This window comes from Lepidochelys kempii, chromosome 6, assembly GCF_965140285.1.
Source record: "Lepidochelys kempii isolate rLepKem1 chromosome 6, rLepKem1.hap1, whole genome shotgun sequence".
Lineage (NCBI taxonomy): Eukaryota > Metazoa > Chordata > Testudines > Cheloniidae > Lepidochelys > Lepidochelys kempii.
Genome location: NC_136385.1, coordinates 13,297,729 through 13,318,783, shown reverse-complemented (window position 1 = coordinate 13,318,783; position 21,055 = coordinate 13,297,729). Strand labels below are relative to the sequence as shown.

At 43.8% G+C, this 21,055-nt stretch overlaps 1 protein-coding gene across 10 annotated transcripts in view; it reads left to right on the top strand.

The window, feature by feature from the left end:
* Window positions 1-19,134: 19,134 nt before the first annotated feature.
* The window catches only part of CTNND1 (catenin delta 1), a 59,110-nt gene continuing 57,189 nt past the window's right edge, over window positions 19,135-21,055 (top strand). For 6 of the 10 annotated variants that reach the window (XM_073346743.2, XM_073346749.2, XM_073346744.2 and 3 more), the window contains exon 1: window positions 19,135-19,676. The gene's annotated coding sequence lies outside the window, so the exon portion shown is untranslated. The remainder of the gene's footprint in view (window positions 19,677-21,055) is intronic. The other 4 variants (XM_073346750.2, XM_073346746.2, XM_073346742.2 and 1 more) reach the window with 3 other exon arrangements.

Genomic DNA, 21,055 nt, shown 5'->3' with positions numbered 1-21,055 from the left:
TTCCACAAGCTATATACCAATCCCTTACACTGGTGTTATTTTCACCTATAAGGTAACAATTATAATGTAGCGCCAAATTAAGTCAGATTGGTTAGTTCTGAGGGAGGGGAGGTCAGAGTAGTGTTAAAGGTGACCTAGTGGTTATAGCACCAGACTAAGACTCTGAAGACCTTGGCCCTATTTCTGGCTCTGGCATTGCCCTGCTGGGTAACTATGGGCAAATCACTTCCCCTCTATGTGCCTCAGTTTCCCCATCTGCAAAATGGGAATAAAAATATTGCCCTTCTTTGTAAACCACTTTGAGATCTACTCATGACAAGCACTACAGAAGAGCTAGGTATTAATTGTTATTATTTCACTTCTAGTTCCAGTCTATCCAAGATTGACTTTCATCCGGATTTAGCCTCCTGTGTGACTTCAAGAGCTTTTGATAGTAGGAAGTAGGAATTAGGCTCCTAAGTCACTTAGGCACCTTAGAAGATGTTACCCTAAGGCCTTGTCTAAACTCCCAAAGTCCTGTCCCCAGATGCTCTGATGTCAGTGTAAAGGCTGGGGTGGAGACTCTTGGGTAGGAGACCAGGGCCTTTTCTGGCTGTTCCAAAGTAAGAATCTGGAGGTAAAGTGCCTGGGATATTACACCTACACAAATCCTTCATTTGCTTTGTAAAAAATTGGCAAGAATAACAGAGGAGATTAAGAGTGAAGGAAACAAATTAACAAGAAAAGAAGACAGAAAACCCACAAGGAGGGGGAGGAGGACAGAGCCTAGAGAACAGGAGAGAAGCAAGAAAAAAGTAAGGACTTGGAGTACGGAGATAAGGAACCACAAAAGAGTAAAAAGAAAAGGAGTACTTGTGGCACCTTAGAGACTAACCAATTTATTTGAGCATGAGCTTTCGTGAGCTACAGCTCACTTCATCGGATGCATACCGTGGAAACTGGAGCAGATATTATATACACTTCATCGGATGCATACCGTGGAAACTGCAGCAGATATTATATACACTCTGTGTGTATATAATATCTGCTGCAGTTTCCATGGTATGCATCCGATGAAGTGAGCTGTAGCTCACGAAAGCTCATGCTCAAATAAATTGGTTAGTCTCTAAGGTGCCACAAGTACTCCTTTTCTTTTTGCGAATACAAACTAACACGGCTGTTACTCTGAAACCTGTCACAAAAGAGTAGTGACTGCATGGGACAGGGTAAAAATATGGTAACACGCTGGGACTGTGAAAGGGGTTACAAAGGAGTCAGTATGGAACAGAGAGGAAAAGGGCACAGGGGTAACCTGGTTTGTTATTCTAAACACATGGTCCCCCTTTTTTCAGATAATGGGATCCAGAGTGTTTCTAGCCAAGGCCCCTGTCTAGACCTGGAACGGACTTTGGAAAAAGGTGCTTTTTAAAACTGAGTTAGCTAAGGACCTGTTTACACAATGAACTTTCACAGGTTTAGTTATGTCTATTTATTAGGGCTGTCAAGCTATTAAAAAATTAATCACAATCGTGCAATTAAAAAATTAAATCGTGATTAATCACACGATTAATCGCACTGTTCAACACTAATAGAATACCATTTATTTAAATATTTTATTTCTACATTTTTCAAATATATTGATTTCAATTACAACACAGAATACAAAGTGTACAATGCTCACTTTATATTTATTTTTTGTTAAAAGTATTTGCATTGTAAAAACCCCCAAAAGAAATAGTATTTTTCAATTCACCTAATACAAGTACTCTAGTGTGATCTGTTTATCATGAAAGTTGAATTTACAAATGTAGAATTACATACAAAAAAACTGCATTCAAAAATAAAACAATATAACATTTTAGAGCCTGCAAGTCCACTCAGTCCTACTTCTTGTTCAGCCAATCGCTCAGAGAAAAAAGTTTGTTTACATTTGCATGAGATAATACTGACCACTTCTTGTTTACAATATCACCTGAAAGTGAGAATAGGCGTTCTCATGGCACTGTTGTAGCCGGCGTTGCAAAATAGTTATGTGCCAGATGCGCTAAAGATTCATATGTCCCTTCATACTTCAACTACAATTCCAGGGGCTATGCGTTCATGCTGATGACAAGTTCTGCTTGATAACAATCCAAAGCAGTGCAGACCGATGCATGTTCATTTTCTTTATCTGAGTCAGATGCCACCAGCAGAAAGTTGATTTTATTTTTTGGTCGTTCGCTTTCTGTAGTTTCTGCATTGGAATGTTGCTCTTTTAAGGCTTCTGAAAGCATGCTCCACACTTCATCCCTCTCAGATTCTTAAACCTTGGGGGTCAAGTGCTGCAGCTATCTTTAGAAATCTCACACTGGTACCTTCTTTGGGTTTTGTGAAATCTGCAGTGAAAGCGTTCTTAAAATGAACAACATGTGCTGGGTTATCATCCAAGACTTCTATAACATGCAATATATGGCAGTATGTGAGTAAAACTAAGCAGGAGACATACAATTCTCCCCCAAGGAGTTCAGTCACAAATTTAATTAACACATTTTTTTTTAACGAGCGTCATCAGCATGGAAGCATGTCCTCTGGAATGGTGGCTAAAGCATGAAGGGGCATACAAATGTTTAGCATATCTGGCACATAAATACCTTGCAATGTCAGCTACAAAAGAGCGATGTAAATGCCTGTTCTCACTTTCTGGTGACATTGTAAATAAGAAGAGGGCAGCATTATCTCCTGTAAATGTAAACAAACTTGTTTGTCTTAGCGATTGGCTGAACAAGAAGTAGGACTGAGTGGACTTGTGGACTTGTGTTTTTGAGTGCAGTTATGTAACAAAAAAAGTCTACATTTGTAAATTGCACTTTCATGGCAAAGAGATTGCACTACAGTACTTGTATGAGGTGAATTGAAAAATAGTATTTATTTTATTTATCATTTTTATAGTGCAAATATTTGTAATAAAAATATACACTTTGATTTCAATTACAGCACAGAATACAATATATATGAAAATGTAGAAAAAATCCAAAATATTTAATAAATTTCAATTGGTATTCTATTGTTTAACAGCGTGATTAATTTTTTTAATCACAATTAATTTTTTTGAGTTAATCGTGTGAGTTAACTGTGATTAATCGACAGCCGTACTATTTATCTTAAATCAATAACTTACCGATGTAAGCTAAATTGATACAAATAATTTCTAAACAAAACTACTACAAACCTATGCAATTCTGTGTCTGGACAAGCCCTAATTCACATTAGTTATCCTGATTTGAAATACCATTCATGCTGTAAACTGGGGGAAGCCTAAGGCCTGGTCTAAATTAAAACTTAGGTTGACAAAACTACTGCACTCGGGTGTGAAAAATCCATACCTCTGAGCATCATGGCTATACTGATCTAACCCCTGGTGTAGATGAATCTAGATCGAGGGAAGAATGCTTCTGTTGACCTAGCTACCATCACTCAGGAAGTTGGTGTTGCTACAGCAATGGAAAAACACCACCCATCATTGTAGGCTGCATTTACATACACTACAGTAGCTACTCGCTGTAGTCCCAGTAGTATAGACATGGCATAGATTACAAATGAACCAGATGACACAATTTTAAAGGTGTTAACTTGTTTCTACACCTTTCTGATTGTTTTAAGCTAACTTGATTGACCTAGTTTGACTGAAAAAAGCACTTTTTGTAGACTTAACCCTACATGCCAAGAGGTGTTTCCAATCATGTTAGCTAATTCAAACTCAATTTATAAGCACCTTTTTTCCTAGACTATTCCCTGTCTAGATAGACCCTAGGTAGGGGCCATGCAGCAAATGAATTGTGGGGTCTCAGTCCCTCCTCGAAAGAACGTGCTTGCTTCTGACACACACCTAAGAGATCTGTCTCTTTTACACATTGGTAAACCTTGTATCAGGCCAAAAAACTATGATTTAATTTGTATTTGTCTAATTCTTAGCAGAGATGTGATCATGTCACAAACACCACAATCATATAATTAATTGTACCCCTGGCTGACACTCTAAAGAGGACAAAGATTGAATGGGCCATGGAAACTCAGAGAAGGGTTGAAGCACATTGCCTGAGAAGTAATAATGTGTGCTCTTGTGTATAAATATATGTATAGGTGAAACTTGAACTGCTATTTCCTTTACAATATCTATTCTGGGAACAAATAAACAACTTTAGATTTCAGGGCTGCTGGTCTAGGAACAATCACCCGCACTAAAGGATTTTTTTTATTATTAAATGCATAGAGTAAAAAGAAAAATAATTGGGAAAAGGCCAGACTTTTCAGGGATAGATGTAAATTTGTATATTCCAAAAGTCATTGGTGTTCTTAAGCATGACAACAGCATGATGCAATGTTGTGTTCTTCACCACACAGTCTTGCTTGGTGTTTGTTGCTAGACCTTAAATCCATTTGGGTCTTGGGAGTGAAAACTGGGAGTTTCATGGTTAACTGATGCCACTATGAAAAAAATAGAGGAAGGAGGAAGAAGAAGAAAACCAATAGTCAGAGGCAAGTGAAGGTGGTGTTTTTCATTACAGCCTTGGTGCAGCCTGCAGCCTACTCATGCACTTTAACATTTATTTCACCATTTTATAAAACTTCCATTGTAAAAATATCTGCATCAGTCACTCTGTGCATGCGATCAACAATTATAATAATTCCAGCCCAATTGTCTGAAGATAGTAGCTGTTTTTACAAACAACCAAAGTGTGGAAGTTCAAGTGACACTGTAAATTTGAAATCTATTAAGTTTCCAAAAAATAGTTGAAAGTAATTTCATGCCCTTCAGCTTCCCTCCCATTTTTTGTGGCATTTTCATGTTTTTACACATTTTACACTTTTTGCTGTGTGAGAAACACCTATAATCAAAAGGGGAAACTGACTGACTTCTTTGTCTTAGCATATGCGCAATGTGCCTCAGGTGGCATGTGACCAGGATTCATCACCAAATTTGGTTCACTGGTTGGATCATTAGCTTCCCTAGCCTGGGCCAAGTACTGATGGGGAGTGGATGTGAATGTTAATCCATGCCCCTCACTGACTGACTGTGGGGTTGAAGCAAAGGCCAGAGAGAGACTTTCTGTTGTCCTCAACGGGTTTTGGATCAGGCCCTAACTAAGTACATAGGGGAAGCTGTGAAACTCAGGGCTTGTTTACACTTAAAATGCTGCAATTGCGACACTGCAGTGTAGACAATAACTACACTGATGCTAACTGGAGGGATTTTCCCTGTGGCCTACATGTACCACTGGTCTGTTGGCAGGCGGGATTGAACCTGGGACATCTGAAACTTAGTGCATGAGCCTCTACTGCATGAGCTAAAAACTGGCTGGCTGTTAAGCAGACTCATTAACTCTCTCTCTAAGTGGTCTCGGTGCCCCTAGATGGGACACAACACCACACCCATGAGGTGTGTGGGTTACATAGGTAACCCACCTCCCTGGGGGGCAGTAGCTAGGTCAACAGAAGAATTCTTAATTAGCTCTGTCTAAACAGGGAAGTATGTGAGCTTAACTGTGCCCTTCAGGGGTGTAGACTTTTCACACTTCTGACAGATGTCGTTAAACCAACCTAATGTTCTAGTGCAGACCAGACCTCACTATACACAAAGTGCTGCCATATGCACAAAATAAGCAGTCTGGGAAAAAAAGAGAGAAAACAATATTTTCACCCCGTAATCTCTTTCAGTTATAGTAATCCTAGGCATTACTTCTAACACTGGACTTCACTGGGAGCTGTTGGGTACTCAGCACTTCTGAAAAACAGGCTACTTATTTAGGTGACTAAATGTGGATTTAGGAAACTATCTGCAGGTTACTATTTTTAAAAATCCCAGCCCAAGTCTCCTTACTCACAGTCCCCTGCTCTAACCACAGAATACACTCCTTATGAAACCACCCACTTCCTTTCTATAAAACTCTCCATATAAAATTCTGGATTGTGTCACTGGATGCAGTCTGGGAAGATTTCCCAGGGCTCTGGTAACTTAGAACAATTCCACTAAACAACTCCTCACTATCCTTTTGAGGAGGTCAAATAAAGGTTGTTGGCCTCTTCATGACTCTCGACAGATAATATGATTGAGCTTGCGGTGACTGATCCTTCATTGGCGCTCCAGTCTTCTTCCTAGCTATTCATAGTCCATTAGGCTTATCCACAAACTAAGGTGAGTCTCCAGACCAATTGGCAGGCAGAGGGGGTACTTATATAATGGGGGACAGAAGAGACGCTGAAAGGAAATCCCAGTCCTGCCTTGCCAATTAATGTTTAGTAAGGAACTTGGAATCATGGGGGCAGTGACCGTGGAAATAATTGTTGAAATGGTACAGCTGAGCTGGAAGGAAAAGTCAAAAGAGAAATTGAACAAGTTAGTTGTATGTTAAGGTAAATGGTTGCAAAGCCCTGATATCACATGGCAGCCCCCTGAGACCAGGTGACTGATTGGCAGGTGCGGTGATATCACTCACTGGAAAAGTATGAACCCTAGTTATGTTTCCCTTGCTGGGAGGACAATTGATTTGCCTTCCTTGCTTTAAGACTGAACCACATGTAATAGAATTGTCCCTATGAGTAAACACCTGTGCAGAACATATTCATGTATTTCCAGCAGGGGCTGCTGTAGGGAAATATTATTAACTCAACTTTCCACACCTCCATTTGTCTGGTTTGTCCATCTATTGCAGTGATTCTCAAACTTTTGTACTGGTGACCCCTTTCATATAGCAAGCCTCTGAGTGCGACCCCCCCCAATAAATTAAAAACACTTTTTTATATATTTAACACCATTATAAATGATAGAGGCAAAGCAGGGTTTGGGGTGGAGGTTGACAGCTCACAACCCCCCAGGTAATAACCTCGCGACCCCCTGAGGGGTCCCAACCACCAGTTTGAGAACCCCAGATCTATTGCATTCTGTCTGACAGGTAAAATGAGAACTCTTTGGAAGAGGGGTTCTTTTCTTTGTTATTTGTCTGTGCAGGGTCTAGCACAATGAGGCATTACTGCAATAATAATAATTTATTATTATTGTTTTTATTATTATTATACAATGGCTGTAATTAAGATTCCCCTGAATCTTTTCTCACCACTCTATGAAATCTTTTCTCACCACTCCTTTTTCATGTGTCTAGCTTTAAGAAGTTCTGTTCCAGTGTAACTGCTGAGGGCTGCTAGATACTCTATGCCACCTAGCCCAGTGCCACGCTAAGAAACTATTTTGTCAATGGTGATAGACAGCAAACCAGTTATATCGCTGCATTCACCCATCTTGGGAGTGGTCCCAGGGTGAGGCATGGCTCATTTTTCTGCTTTGTTTTATATAGCACAGAGCTGCACACTGTTGCCACTCAAGCAGTAGTACTAGAAGTCGTAATAATAGTAATGAATAATATGGTTAGTCAGGAAAGGGATGGCTAAAAGCCCAATGGAATTGATCTGACACCATCTATTTGCTAGGGCACACCCTTACAATTTGTCCTCCACCTCCAAGCAGCTGGAGTTCTCTGATTTTTGTCTGCATAATGTAGTGATCAGATCATAATCAGACAGATCATCACAATCATCGGGAGGGTTTAATTCTCAATCAAAATAGAGATTAAAAGCATACATGCATCTTTCTGTGTGCTCCCTGTAGCCACTTGGCACAAATGTTTTGGAGGCCAGAGGCTCTGTAGACTCATGTGATGACAAAGATGTGCTGTTGTCCACATATGGAGGTTGAAGTCTCTCAGAGCCAAAAATGTAGAGGACATAATTACCAAAGCAGATACCATGCTCTGCATTTCCTCTCATTCATGCTATTGCTCATCTTCATGGTCCTGTAGGCCAGTGAACCCGAAGGCCAGGGTTAAAGAGTGGAACCTAGAGTTAGCAGACTGTTCTCATTGCATTAGCTCCTCATAGCCTACAGGGCCACATCTTGGGAAATGCACCTCCTATGTGGCACAGTTCATAAACATTCCTTTTCCTCTGCTTAGATATTCTGTGGCCGTGTAAAGATGAAAGGCAATGAGTGTATTCTTAGCAGAGGTTTTGAGTTATATTGTCCAGATATTGTGTTGGACATGGCATCATGAAGATAACTGTATCGCATGAAATGTTCTACATATCTTATGATGGTTACTAAAACAGGAAGTCCATCAGCTGCTGTGGAGAAACAGGCTCAAAGAGAGAGTAGGAGTACATCTCATGTGACTCTGTTTGTGAAGTGGTCAGGGCTCTAAAGTAGGGTGACCACTCATCCCTAATTGGGCAGGACAGTCCCAAAATGTACATTTCAAGTCCTGGTCCTGGGCTGAATGACTCTGGGATGGCATTTGTCCTGGATTCTCTGTGGCGCCACTCCACATCTGCCCAAGGCTCAGGGGCGGTGCCAGCCTCTTCCCAGTAGGGGGTGAGGAGCTCTGAGGTGGGCCTTAGCTCCCCTCACCACCAGGCCTCACCCCCTGCTCCTCTTCTTTCTCCCAAGGCCTTGCCCTTGGCCAGGCCAGAAGCCGGAGTCGGGCACTTAGGGAGCCCGGGACACATGGGGAGCCCCAGACCCTCCACCTGCCATGGATGGCATGCCATGGGGGGCAGGGCCAGGGGCTGCTCTTGGGCACCCCGCCCAGGGCAGGTGAAGGGTCCAGGGCTCTCCACAGTGGACTGGTCTCCCTGGGTTGCTCTTACCACTGCCCAGCTCTCACTTCCGGCCTGGTGAGGGTGTGGGGCCACAGAGTGGGGCGAGGCTCCTGTATGTGTCCCGTTTTTGAATTTTGAAAAGGTGGTCACTCTATTCCCAAGTCAAAAATCCTCCCTGGAATCCCTTCTGGGAAGGCTGGCAGAGTGGGCCTCTTTGGAATCAGTTTCATTATGATCTTTGTCCCCTGCTGGAAAATGACTTAGAGCAGCCTCTTAACATGTCAGTTTCACATGTCCCCTTCTAGGTGACAACAACCTCCACTGAAAATCCTGGGTGCAAAACAAATGGTGGACCCTTTGGTTGAAGGGGTCTTTGATATTTCCAACAATATGCAGTTCTAATTCTCCTTACCCCAAAGCCCTGGGGATAATGCCTGCTGAACAACAGAAGCAATAGTCAAGGTGTGAACTACAGCTCCCCTCTGCCTCTTCTATTGTGCTAGCTTGCAGGCCTAGAGGGGTTATTAACATTATTATGCAGCCTGAAAGACAATGGCTTGTCTGGAGACAAGACACTTCCTGTTCTTTTGTTATTGTTTAAACCGTTGTCTTTGCTCTCTCTTAGAACCTTGATTTTTCCAGCAACGGTCTCTTTGTTCTTTCTCACTAGACTCCCCCATCCTGCTGCTGGAGAAGGAAGGAGATCGCAGAAGGAGGGGGTTCCTCAGCCTCTCCATTCTTGGAATATTTCAGTTTTTTATTTTGCAGCCTCCCTTCCTCTGTTGCAAAGGGAAGATTGAGGGTTGGGGAGAAGGAGGGGGATGGGAATCAGACCCATGGGTAGGAGGACCTGAAAAGGGGGAGAAGAGTTGAATGAAAAAGGGGATGCATTATAGTAGAGTGGAACAGAAAGGGGAAGAGATTTCTGTCAGTCCTGCAGTCAGTTAGGCATTTGAGCTAAAGGTGTGTGAAAGTTTAATAGAAACTTGAGGCCCCATATAAATGGCTACTGCAAGCTGATTGTCAGATTTCAGAGGGTTAGTACAGACAAGTCTGTGTACGAACTAAACCGAGGTACAGCAGGAGGTGGCACTGGTAGTTCTGTAGGTGGCACTCTTCCCTCTGAGACTGAGTTGGTATTGGCCCCTATGCCTCAGTAAAGGGATTGGGGCTGCTGAGCTGCAGGAAGTGTGGTCTTTCAGGTAAGACATCAAGGTAGTGGTTTTTGTTTTTGTGGATACAGAACACGGCTACCCCTCTGGTACTTGACAAGGTAGTGGTGTTGACTTTGGTGTCCTAGCAAAATTCCAGCTCAGAGTGGCAATGTTGGTCTAGAGTTTAGCACAGAGGACTGGAAGTCAGGTAACCTGGATTCTATTCCTTAGTCTAGCACTGACTTTTGTGATGCTGCTGGACAGGTCTTTTAACCTCTCTGTGCAACAGTTTCTCTATCTGCAAAATGAAAATAATATTACATACCGTACATCACCTTGAAAGGTGCTACAGAAGTGCAAAGTTATTATTATTATTTATTTATTATTTATTAGTACTTTCATCTTCCTAAATCCCCCCTGCCCTCTTGAGGGGATACAGTATTCTTCTTCACTTCCTATCCTAAACTGTTATACAGTATTGCTCTGTTCTATAAACAGTTGCCTTGCTCCCTTCCAGAGGTGGCTGCATTTCAGTGGTGATGAATAATGCTATGTAAATGTAAATTTTTATAAATTGTTATTAAATAGTATTACTACAAAAAGTTGTAAAATCTCCCCATGATACTAACTACATTTCTTCCAACATTTCCAGACTGCAGTGGGATGGTATTTGTCTGCCATGCTGATAGTTCTCTGAAAACATATGCTCAATGTGTTGTGACAGCCAAAAAAGCTAACAGAATATTAGGAACCACTAGATAATAAGACAGAAAATATCATAATGCCACTATATAAATTCATGGTACACCCACACCTTGAATACTGCATGCAGTTTTGGTCACCTCATCCCAAAAATAAAGACATATTAGAATTGAAAATGGTATAGAGAAAGGCAATGAAAATGGTTAGGGATATGGAACAGCTTCCCCGTGAAAACAGATTAAAAGACTGGGACTGTTCAGCCTAGAAAAGAGAAAACTAAGGGGGGATATGTTAGAGGGCTGTATAGTTATGAAAGGTATGGAAAAAGTGGATAGGGAAGTGTTAGTTTCCCCTTCACGTAACATAAGAACTAGGGGCTATCCCAGGGCTGGGCAAACTATAGCCCACGGGCCGGATCTGGCCCATCAGGACTTTGGATCCGGCCTGCGGGATTGCCACCCCCCGTGGCGCCATGGGCCCCGCGCCGTTCCTGGAAGCAGCCAGCACCATGTCCCTGCGGCCCCCGCACGCTGCCCTTGCCTGGAGGCACCACCCCCCGCAGCTCCCATTGGCTGGGCACAGGGAACCATGGCCAGTGGGAGCTTCGAGGGAGGTACCCACAGGAGAGGGCAGCAGGCGGAGCCCTCTGCCCCCTCTCCCTCAGGGGCTGCAGGGATGTGGTGCCGGCCGCTTCCGGGAGCGGCGCGGGGCCAGGGCAGGCAGGGAGCCTGTTTTAGCCCCACTGTGCGCCGCTGCCACCCAGGAGCTGCTCCAGGAGCCACCTGCACCCCGAACCCCTCCTGCACCCCGCACCCCAACCCCCTGCCCTGAGCCCCCTACCTGCACCCCAAACCCCTGCCACACCCCGCACCCCTCCTGCATCCCCTCCCACACTCCACACCCCCTCCTGCACCCCAACCCCTTTCCCTGAGCACCCTCGTACACCCTGCACCCCTCCTCTGTCCCAACCCCTTGCCCTGAGCCCCTTCTCGCTCACCACACCCGCTCCCACACCCGCACTCCTTCCCACACCCCAACCCCCTCCCCCAGCTCTACATTCATGGCCTTGCATGCAATTTCCCCACCCAGATATGGCCCTCGAGCCAAAAAGTTTGCCCACCCCTTGGTTACCCAATAGCAGGCAGCAAGTTTAAAACAGTCATAAGGAAGTACTTCACACAACACACAGTCAACCTGTGGAACTCGTTACCAGGGGATGTTGTGAAGGCCAAAAGTATAACTGGATTCAAAAAAGAATTAGATAAGTTAATGGAGGACAGATCCCCACCAACAGCTATTAACAAAGATGATTAGGAATGCGAGCCCATGCTCTGGGTGTCCCTAAATCTTTGACTACTGGAAACTGAGACCAGATGGGGATAGATCAATTGAAATTGTCCCGTTCTGTTCATTCTCTCTGAAGCATCTGGTATGGGCCACTGTCGGAAGACAGGATAGTAGGCTAGATAGACCCTTTGTCTGACCCAGTGTGGCCATTCTTATGCTCTTAATATGCTTTAAATGGAGGCATGATCTACGGCTGTAAGAACCGGGGACAGAAAGGGTTACAGTGCTATGATCTATCTGACTCTTGAAAGTAAGCTTGAACTGCTCAGAATCCCATTTGGGCAGTGACAGAACACTATGAAATTATAGAAGGTAGAAATGGAAAAACCTAGTAGGTCCTGTCCAATCCATGGGCCTGATTAAAGGCCATCATTGAATTTATTCCTACTGAAGTAAATTACTTTTAGATCAGGCTCCATCTCACAGCCAGTATAGGATTGTTCTCTATAGTACATTTTGTAGGGTTTCATTCTGTCCACTGTTGCTTTAAAGGATAAATAAATTAAGATTGTGCCATCTTTTGCTAATGTTCTATAAAGAAGGCATTTAAAAAAAAAAAAGAGGGATCTGCTTTTTCTTTACCTTAGAAATTCTTAAAACACCAAGACTTCTCTTCCCTATTTTTGCTGGAGGACTCCTTGGAAGAGAATTGGAGTGCAAGCTTCCTCAGCTTGGTAGAAATGGATGGGGTAGAGGTATGCCAAAACTGTCAGAAGGAAATATGTTCTCCCAACTGTTTGTTTGGTGTTTGAATTACATGTGTCAACAACAACAAACAAACACCAAAGGGCCAGAATCGCAGCTGGTGCAAACCAATGTGGATCTAACTTAAATTAAGTTGATTTAGACACACTGAGGAGCTGGCCCAAAGACTTTTAAAATAGTAGGATTGCAAATTATTCTAATTAGTTATATATTCCTGTATTTATTTATACAGCACCTCCAAAGTGTGTTAAGTGCTCAAAGGGTAGGTCTCAACACTGATGTCACTTTTCTTAAAAATGACCATCAGGGTGAGTAAATGGCCTGGTTTTTTTAAACTTCAGTGATGTAGATGTCAGGGTCCTGAAGGTTGGCTTCCTGTGAAGGAGAAATCAGTAATGCAGAGTCTGGATATGTATCTTAGTGTAGCTTGTTTATTTACGCTATATAACAAGTCGTGAATCAGATGTAGCCACAAATGGCATGTAGGCAAACTCCTCTTTCAGAGATCTTAGCAGAAACACCAATGCCCATATCTTAGGCAGCCACTCTGCTCCCAGGATTGACTCTAGTTATAAGGCAGAGAGGAAACACTGTGTTTGCAACAGTTCACCTGAAAAGAAAAGAGCATCACAAAATGAACAAAATTACAGCATTTCTTCAGACTGTACACTGCTCCCACACAAAGAAAATGAACTTGTAAGGTTCTGGGTAACAGTGCCATCTGGTGATGCCCGCCATAACAGGAGCTTACTTTTATGTTAATTTTGCATGTTACGGACCCCTGACTGACCCTCTCGTTTCTCTACCTCAGAGATTCTCAACCAGGGGCCCAAAGCCCCCTGGGGGGCCACAAGCAGGATTTAGGGGGTCCTCCAAAATAAACCAGAGAGCAATGCTGGCGTTAGACTTGCTGGAACTCAGGGCAGAAAGCCAAAGCCCAAGCCCTGCCATGCAGGGCTGAAGCCCAAGCAACTTAGCTTTGCAGGCACCTTGTGGGTTGGGGCCTTGGGCAATTGCTCTGCTTTGCTACCCCCAATGTTGCCCCTGGCTTTTAATCTACTGGATATGCAGAAAAACAGTTGTGGCACAGGTGGGCCATGGCGTTTGTGTAGAATGTTGGGGTGGCCTCAGAAGGAAAAGGGTTGAGAACCCCTGCTCTATCTTGTTCAGGCAGAAACTCCACCCAGATAGAATCTTACATCATCACAGGTTGCTGGGGCCAATTAGAGGAGGAACCGCTCCTGTGCAGCGGTCCTAATACACTGGAGGTGGGGAGAAATGAGGGCACACCTCCCTCTTCTAAGGAAAGACATGGGGGCAGAGGTGTGAGTGGCCAGGAGCACCTATCCTCCCCCACCACCAAGGGATGTAGAGTAAACTGGGGGAGCACGGGGAGAAATATCCCTCCCTTCTGAATGGGACCCACAAATTGAGGTGCGGGGACGGAGGAGCATTTGTTATCCCCCACATAAGAAATTGGAAGTGAGGTGAAGAAGCCTCCTGCCAAGAAAAATGGACCGGGTGGACAGCACTGCATGGGAGGGCTGCACTAAACCAATCCCTGATGTGTTGTTCCCTGCACTCTCCCTCTTGGCTTTTTTTCTGTGAGAGGAGTAATGATGAAACAAAAGCCAGCCAGTGTTTACAGACCACAACCCCAGCGAACACCCTTTCTGCGAGTACTGTCAGAGGGGATGGGGGTGGCATCCGCAATGCACCCAATCTTCATTCCAGAATGAGCGAGAGCTCTGAGGGCTGAGTCGGCACCAGGTCCAGGAGTCTTGGTTCTATTTCCACCTGTAGCTTGCAGCTTGATGTGAAGGGCAGTGATGCTGCTGAAGGAGCTGGTCCTTGCTGCTGCAGAGCTAACAATGGCCTGCTGCACTCCCCTCTTGGTAGCCCTTTGATTTGGTGCTGGAAGAAAAGGAGGAGGAGAAGGGTGTTCTTAGTTCTCCTCCATAGTGGGATGGGGAGGAATTCACAGGCTCAAAGGCCCAGATCCTCATGGAAGTTTGTGAATCTGCAGCAGATTGGAGTGTTGATTTCAAAATCTCACTGTAGGGAAGTTTTTCCAGATAATTATCCTAAATGCTTCCCTTTTTAATGTCATCCCATTCCCCATTGCTATCCCCCTGTGTACCACTCTCTTTCTTACCCTCATTGGGAATTACTCTCTTCAAATGACAGGTTTCAGAGTAGCAGCCGTGTTAGTCTGTATTCGCAAAAAGAAAAGGAGGACTTGTGGCACCTTAGAGACTAACCAATTTATTAGAGCATCTGAGGAAGTGAGCTGTAGCTCACGAAAGCTTATGCTCTAATAAATTGGTTAGTCTCTAAGGTGCCACAAGTCCTCCTTTTCTCTTCAAATGTTTGCAAGCTGTTATTGTTATCACTTGCTCCTTGCTTAACCAAGCTATACATATTCATCTCTTTTAATCTTTCCCCATAAATCAGTCTCCTCTTCATTCCTCAGCTCCTCCAGCTTGTCAATATCTTTCTAGTAACATGGTGCCCAGAACAGAATACATTCACCCCTGATTCTTGGAATCTGGCAGACTTGGAACCAGAGGGTGGGGGTCAAAGTAGCTTTATGTCACCTTTATGTCTAGATTCTGAGGCCAGTCAGGCAGGGTGTAACATTGACCTATGTAGGCTTGGGATTCCCCCCTAGGCTTGGGGAATTCCTAGGCAGTTTTTTAATCTGGTATTACAACCCCTTTGTGCTGTGGACCCAAGAATCAACTCCAATATTCCAGATGTGGTTACACCCACATCCACAGATAAGGCTGTCACCTTCCTGTCTTGTGAGGTAATGTACTCAGCCCCAAATCACTACAGCTTCTTTTGCTTCCAGCTCATGTCTACCTTCAGTGATAGCTATTGCTCCTAAGTCTCTGGAAGCCGTAATGCTTCCTCAGTTTCTCCCCTTCATGGAGTATTAGACTTCTTCAAGTGCTTGTTCATGTCTATTCCAATCAGGTGTGTGCGCGCCACGTGCAAGGTCATTGGAAACTTTTTCCTTTAGCAGCCATGTTGGGTTAGCTAGGGAGCCCCCTGGAGCGGAGCCCTCATGGCGCTCAATATATGACCCTGCCGACCCAACCCCTCTTTAGTTCCTTTTTACCGTCCGTGGCGGTGTTGGAACTGCGTTTTGCTTGCTTGCAAGTGTTCCCTTAGCCTATTACCTAGTCCTACCCAGTTTTTGTTTTAGTAGTCAGTTTATTGTTATCTGTAGTTAGTATAGACTTGGTGGGTGGGATTGTTTCTCCCCTCACCCTGCCTTGGGCTTCGGAGCACGCCTGCATTCTACAGTGAGCGCAAGAAGCCTTTCAGGAAGTTGAACCAACTGTTTGTAGCTGTGGCAGACCTGATGAAGGGGCTTCCGGTCTCCTCACAACGCATTTCTTCCTGGATCACAGACAGCATCCATACCTGCTATGACCTGGCCAAGGTCCCAGCCCCCGCTATTACAGCCCACTCGACACGAGCTCAAGCCTCGTCCTCCGCTTTCCTGGCCTAGGTGCCCATCCAGGAGATCTGCAGAGTGGCAACCTGGTCCTCAGTGCACACGTTTACCACGGACTATGCCATCACCCAACATGCTAGAGAGGACACAGCTTTCGGCAGAGCGGTTCTCCAATCAGTGATTCCTTAACTCCGACCCCACCCCTGTGGGAGAGCCTGGGAGTCACCTGATTGGAATTGATGTGAACATGCACTCGAAGAAGAAAAGACGGTTACTCACCTTCTTGTAACTGTTGTTCTTCTAGATGTGTTGTTCATGTCCATTGCATTACCCACCCTCCTTCCCCTCTGTTGGAGTAGCCAGCAAGAAGGAACTGAAGGGGGGTCGGGTTGGCAGGGTCATGTATTGAACACCACGAGGGTGCCACTCCAGAGGGCTCCCTAGCCGAACCAACGGGGGCTGCTGAGGGAAAAAGTTTCCGACGACCGTGCACGCGGCGCTCGCACACCAGATTGGAATGGAGGTGAACACCACATCTCGAAGAACAACAGTTACAAGAAGGTGAGTAATTGTCTTTTTGGAAATAGGTGTCTTCAGATGGATTAGCTGTAGTTTTCCAAACCAACCTGTTGTTTTTTCCTGCCAATGTCTCTTGTCTCTCTAGATCCCTTTGTAGTATTTCTCTACACTCAGTGCTGTTTTAAACATTCTCCAGTTAGTGCCTAGTCCTACTTCCCTTGAAGCCAATGGGAGCAGGATTAGACCCCTTTGTGTCATCTGTTGATTTAATTGGCATACTATTTACATCTGACCCCTTCCAGATCTTCATGAAAGATATAATTCGCACAGGGCATAACAGAGATCCCTGCAGCATCCCATTAGATGCCTCCCCAGAAATTGATATTCAATTGTTTATCATTTTCTTTGCTTACAGTTCTTCAGTGTACATGGTCTTGTCATAGTGGGGATTTTCTGAAATCCTTCCACCATTGTGCCTAGTACTGGGGACCTCTACTAGGCAGGGTGGGCGTGCCTGTGTAGGTCAACCACCAGTGATTTTACCACTGTGTCTTCTAGACCTGCTCTGAGCAACGTTAGACAGAACAGTGATGAAAATGTAGCAGATGGCCAGTCTACACTGGTGCTTTGATATTACATAAGCAATATAAGTCAGGTTCTCAACCTTTTTCTCTCTGAGGCCCCCCCAACATATTATAAAAACTCCATGGCCCACCTCTGCCACAACACCTGTTTTTCTGCATATAAAACCCAAGGCTGGCATTAGGGGGTAGCAAGCAGGGCAACTGCCCGGGCCCCATGCCACTGAGGAACCCACAAAGCTAAGTTGCTCAGGCTTCAGGTTCAGCTCTGAGTGGCGGGGCTCAGGGCCCTTGGCTTCAGCCTCATGTAGTGGGGTTTCATCTTTCTGCCCTGGGCCCCAGCAAATCTAATGCTGGCCCCACTTGGCACCCCCCTGAAACCTGCTTACGGCCCCCCAGGGGCCCCCGGACTCCTGGTTGAGAACCACTGATATATGTTGCAGCAGGCAGCCAGAGCTTGTAGGAAAGAGATCTTTATTGAGCATGCACAGTGGCCAGGGTTAGGTGCTAAAAGGCCTATGTTTGTCTGGTAGCAGATTGGCCCAGCTTGCATGCCTGAGCCCCTGGTGTCATACCAAATAAATTTTTAGTCTCTAAGGTGCTACAAGTACTTCGCGTTGTGTTTACACCAAACTAAAAGTTACTCCTGAAACCTGACCCTCTTTTTTCACTTCCATTCATTGTTCTGCACCCACTGTTGCTAGCCTTGGTGGGAGAATTTCAGGAAATCCTCAGTGTAAAGGCAGTCCATGAGATTGGTGTTCCTTAGCCCGGCTAACAGGAAAAAGATCACATGGTAGGAGTGGTAGCTGGTACGGACAGGTCACTGCTATGAGGAAGCTCACATTGCTGGGACCTGAGTCTCCTCTCACTAATACCAATTGTATACAACTACTGCAGTGAAGATGAGGTAAAATGAGAGGAGTATCAGGTCCCTGGGTGTTGATATGGTACTGCTACAAGGAAGTCCTTGCTTCTGGAATCCCAGTTGGCACTGATGGGGGATTTCTGGCAGAAAGCAGTGCTCAGAAGGGAATGTGGAGAACTCCCTTGGTTTAAAAAACAGAATAAAAGAATTTGCTTTAAAATGACAAATGTGTACGATCTGCCCATTGATTCAGATATATGGCCTGATCTTTCTCAAAAGTATTTAGGCACCTAACTTTCCTGGTGCATTAGATAGCATTAGATATCTTCCAGGTTAACACTCTTTTGCAAATGTAATCAGAGTAAACAACCTTTAGGGCCCTGATGAAGGAAAACTTGTTGAAGCTTTTGTCTCTCTCCTGATTGGTGGTTTGGAATTTACAAACTGTAAATTGGATTAAATTAGTAATACAAAGCAAAAGAGCTATTTTCTTCAGTGATTTGAGAAGGAGGAAAGTAAATTCCTTACCCACTCTAGACTTTTAAATCAGTTGCTTAATTGCTAGCAAAAGCCACTGACTGAAAGAAAACAAGAGCTGATTGCAAATCCCCCAATCTGGGCTCATATAATTAAAACAAAAACAGCAGAATCAAGGTTGAATTTCAAATCCCAAATTCTCCCTAGATCCAAACATTTCCCCACACATCTTTTGTACCATCGTCTTTCCTCCTTTTCACATGATTCTTGCAAAGATGGAAAACATATAAATAAAAAGCACAGGAGACAAATAAAAATGAAGATTTTTATTCTCATTTGCAAACAGGCAGAGGAGGTGAGTGGGAGAAAGAAACATACCGATCAAAAGAAATTGGACTGTGAATTGCATATCACATCAATACATTTATCATTCTGCCAAGCCTGTTTTAATCTTCTTTCTTGCAATTGATATTTGTAATATATTTTTATTTATTTTGTTCCCTTCCCCCCAAAAAAAGTTTTCTGCCCTCTTCCTTTTGTTGGTTTTTCCCCCTTTTTTCTTTTTTTTCGTTCTTTCTTTTTTTAATATTCTACAATAAAGTTTTCTATTGGATACTGCCGGTTCCCGCATTGATGTCTGCTTCCCATTGGAGCTTCGCAGAAGCTGACATCACTTAGGGAAAGAGGGGTTGGGCGTTGGGCTTGGTTGGAAAGCTTAGTTTATTACCATCAACCCCGCCAGCTTGTCTTTGGCTGGGTCGGGTGCAACTTCCATTTTAGGTGTTGGATCTGAAAGAGGAGGCGAGGGGGAAAAAAAAGCCAGAAAGGAAGAAATAGCAGCAGATCCCAGAGGAGAAAGAGGTGGAGGAAAAAAATCACTACGTTGGCTGCTTTGCTTTTTTTTTTTTTTTTTTAAACCAACACCACATTTTGGCAGGGTTTTGCCACATGTTTTGCCTCTTACATTTCCTTTAGAGATTTGTTGGAAAAGTCCACGTTAGAGTTTTGGGCGTGTGTGTTTGCAAAGAGACCGTAAAAAAGAGTCTCACGTAGGGAAATTTTTGCTGGAGACTGACATTGTCATCCTGAGAGATTAGAAGGGAAGTTATAGGGCAGAGGAACAGCCGCACTGACAACTTTTATTTATTTTTGCTTTTATTTCTTCCCCCGGTACTTAAAAAAAAATCCCACAAGGAGGAGAAGCAAACTTATAGATCTCGCCACTGCAGCTCCTGAGAAGGGAGAAAGCCAGGGTAAGAATCGTGTGGTTTTTTTGTTTCTTGTTTTTTTTGTAAATTCATCTCATCTCTTGTTTTAACGCTTGTTGTTCACTTTGGTTTTTTGTTCCTTTTGTACTACAAACTAACAACTTCTCCTGGGCTGAGTTGCTGGGAAGCTGTTGTTTTTTGTGGTGTCTTCTGTGCAGGCTGGGGGAAGAATGTGATTGGGGTTGGAAAGTGGGTTTTTGGTTTTATTTGCTCCCTTTAAGATATTAATTTTAAAACTTTGGGAAACTGAGTTGTAGGGAGGTTTTGCAGTTGATAAAGTATTTGTATTAAGCTGTATTCTGGTTGGGAGTGTTGCGGTCTATTCTCTATGTCTCAGATCCACACTTTCTGCTTGGGTGGATCCCATTTTTTCCCCCAGGTGCAGTTGGGTGGGGACCTTTCACCTTTTAGTCTTCTAAAAAGAATCCACGTTGAGCTAGAACCTCTTTTTAATGCTGAATATGGGGGGGGGGAGTGGGTTAAAAGATTTGGAAAAAGGGGATATTTTTCACAGATTATAAATTCTAATCAACAAGTTGAGGCGGGTGAGGAATGACTTCGTCTTAAAGCCTCTATTAAGTGTGGAAATCTAAACCCGGTTCACATTCTACGCCCGAGACTTTGCTTATGTTAAAACTTACTGGAAGAAAGCAAAATTAAAAAAAAGCTTTAGGCAAACTTATTTTGAAGCAGTACTTTAGGAACTCCTAGTCTAATAGACTTTTTTGTAGTCTAATGTACTTTTTTTTTTTTTAAAAAAAAAAGTTGTTTCCCTGTAACTTTCCTTAGACTCCTATGTTTAGTCTCTTGGAAGCGTGTTGAGTGAGGATTGGGGTTTCTAGATACTACTAAGAAAGTGCTTATGTAGCCAGCTCACTGGGAACTAGGACGTTGGGCTAGTTTCTAGTCCCGAGAGTCGTCATCTGTAAGCTTAACTCCTCCATTCAAAACAAAACAAAAGCCTGGAATTCAATATGACACTAATTGCAACAAACTGGGGCGGAGAAACAGTCTGTGCTACTGTTAAAAATTATTATAGGAAGTTTAATTTGTCTCCTAAGCATATTTTTAAAAACATACTTTCTCTTCTCTTTCTCTCACTTTGCTGTGCACAGATTGTGATGTCTTGTTATATTTAAGGCTCTTGTGGCCAGAGATCCTGGGGGAATATTCCAGGTGGGGGAAAAAAGCAGCAAGCAGTCTAGTTTCTGGAAACTTGTTAAGACCCATGCCCTGCATCTAAGCACCTGTATCTCTTCTCCCCTCACCTGAGGTTTTGGTCTTGGGTGCATCAGAGCAAGAAAAGAGGGTGTTCTATTTAGAGAGTGGCTAGAGGACAGGTTTGGAAATGGTCTGTGGGTTTC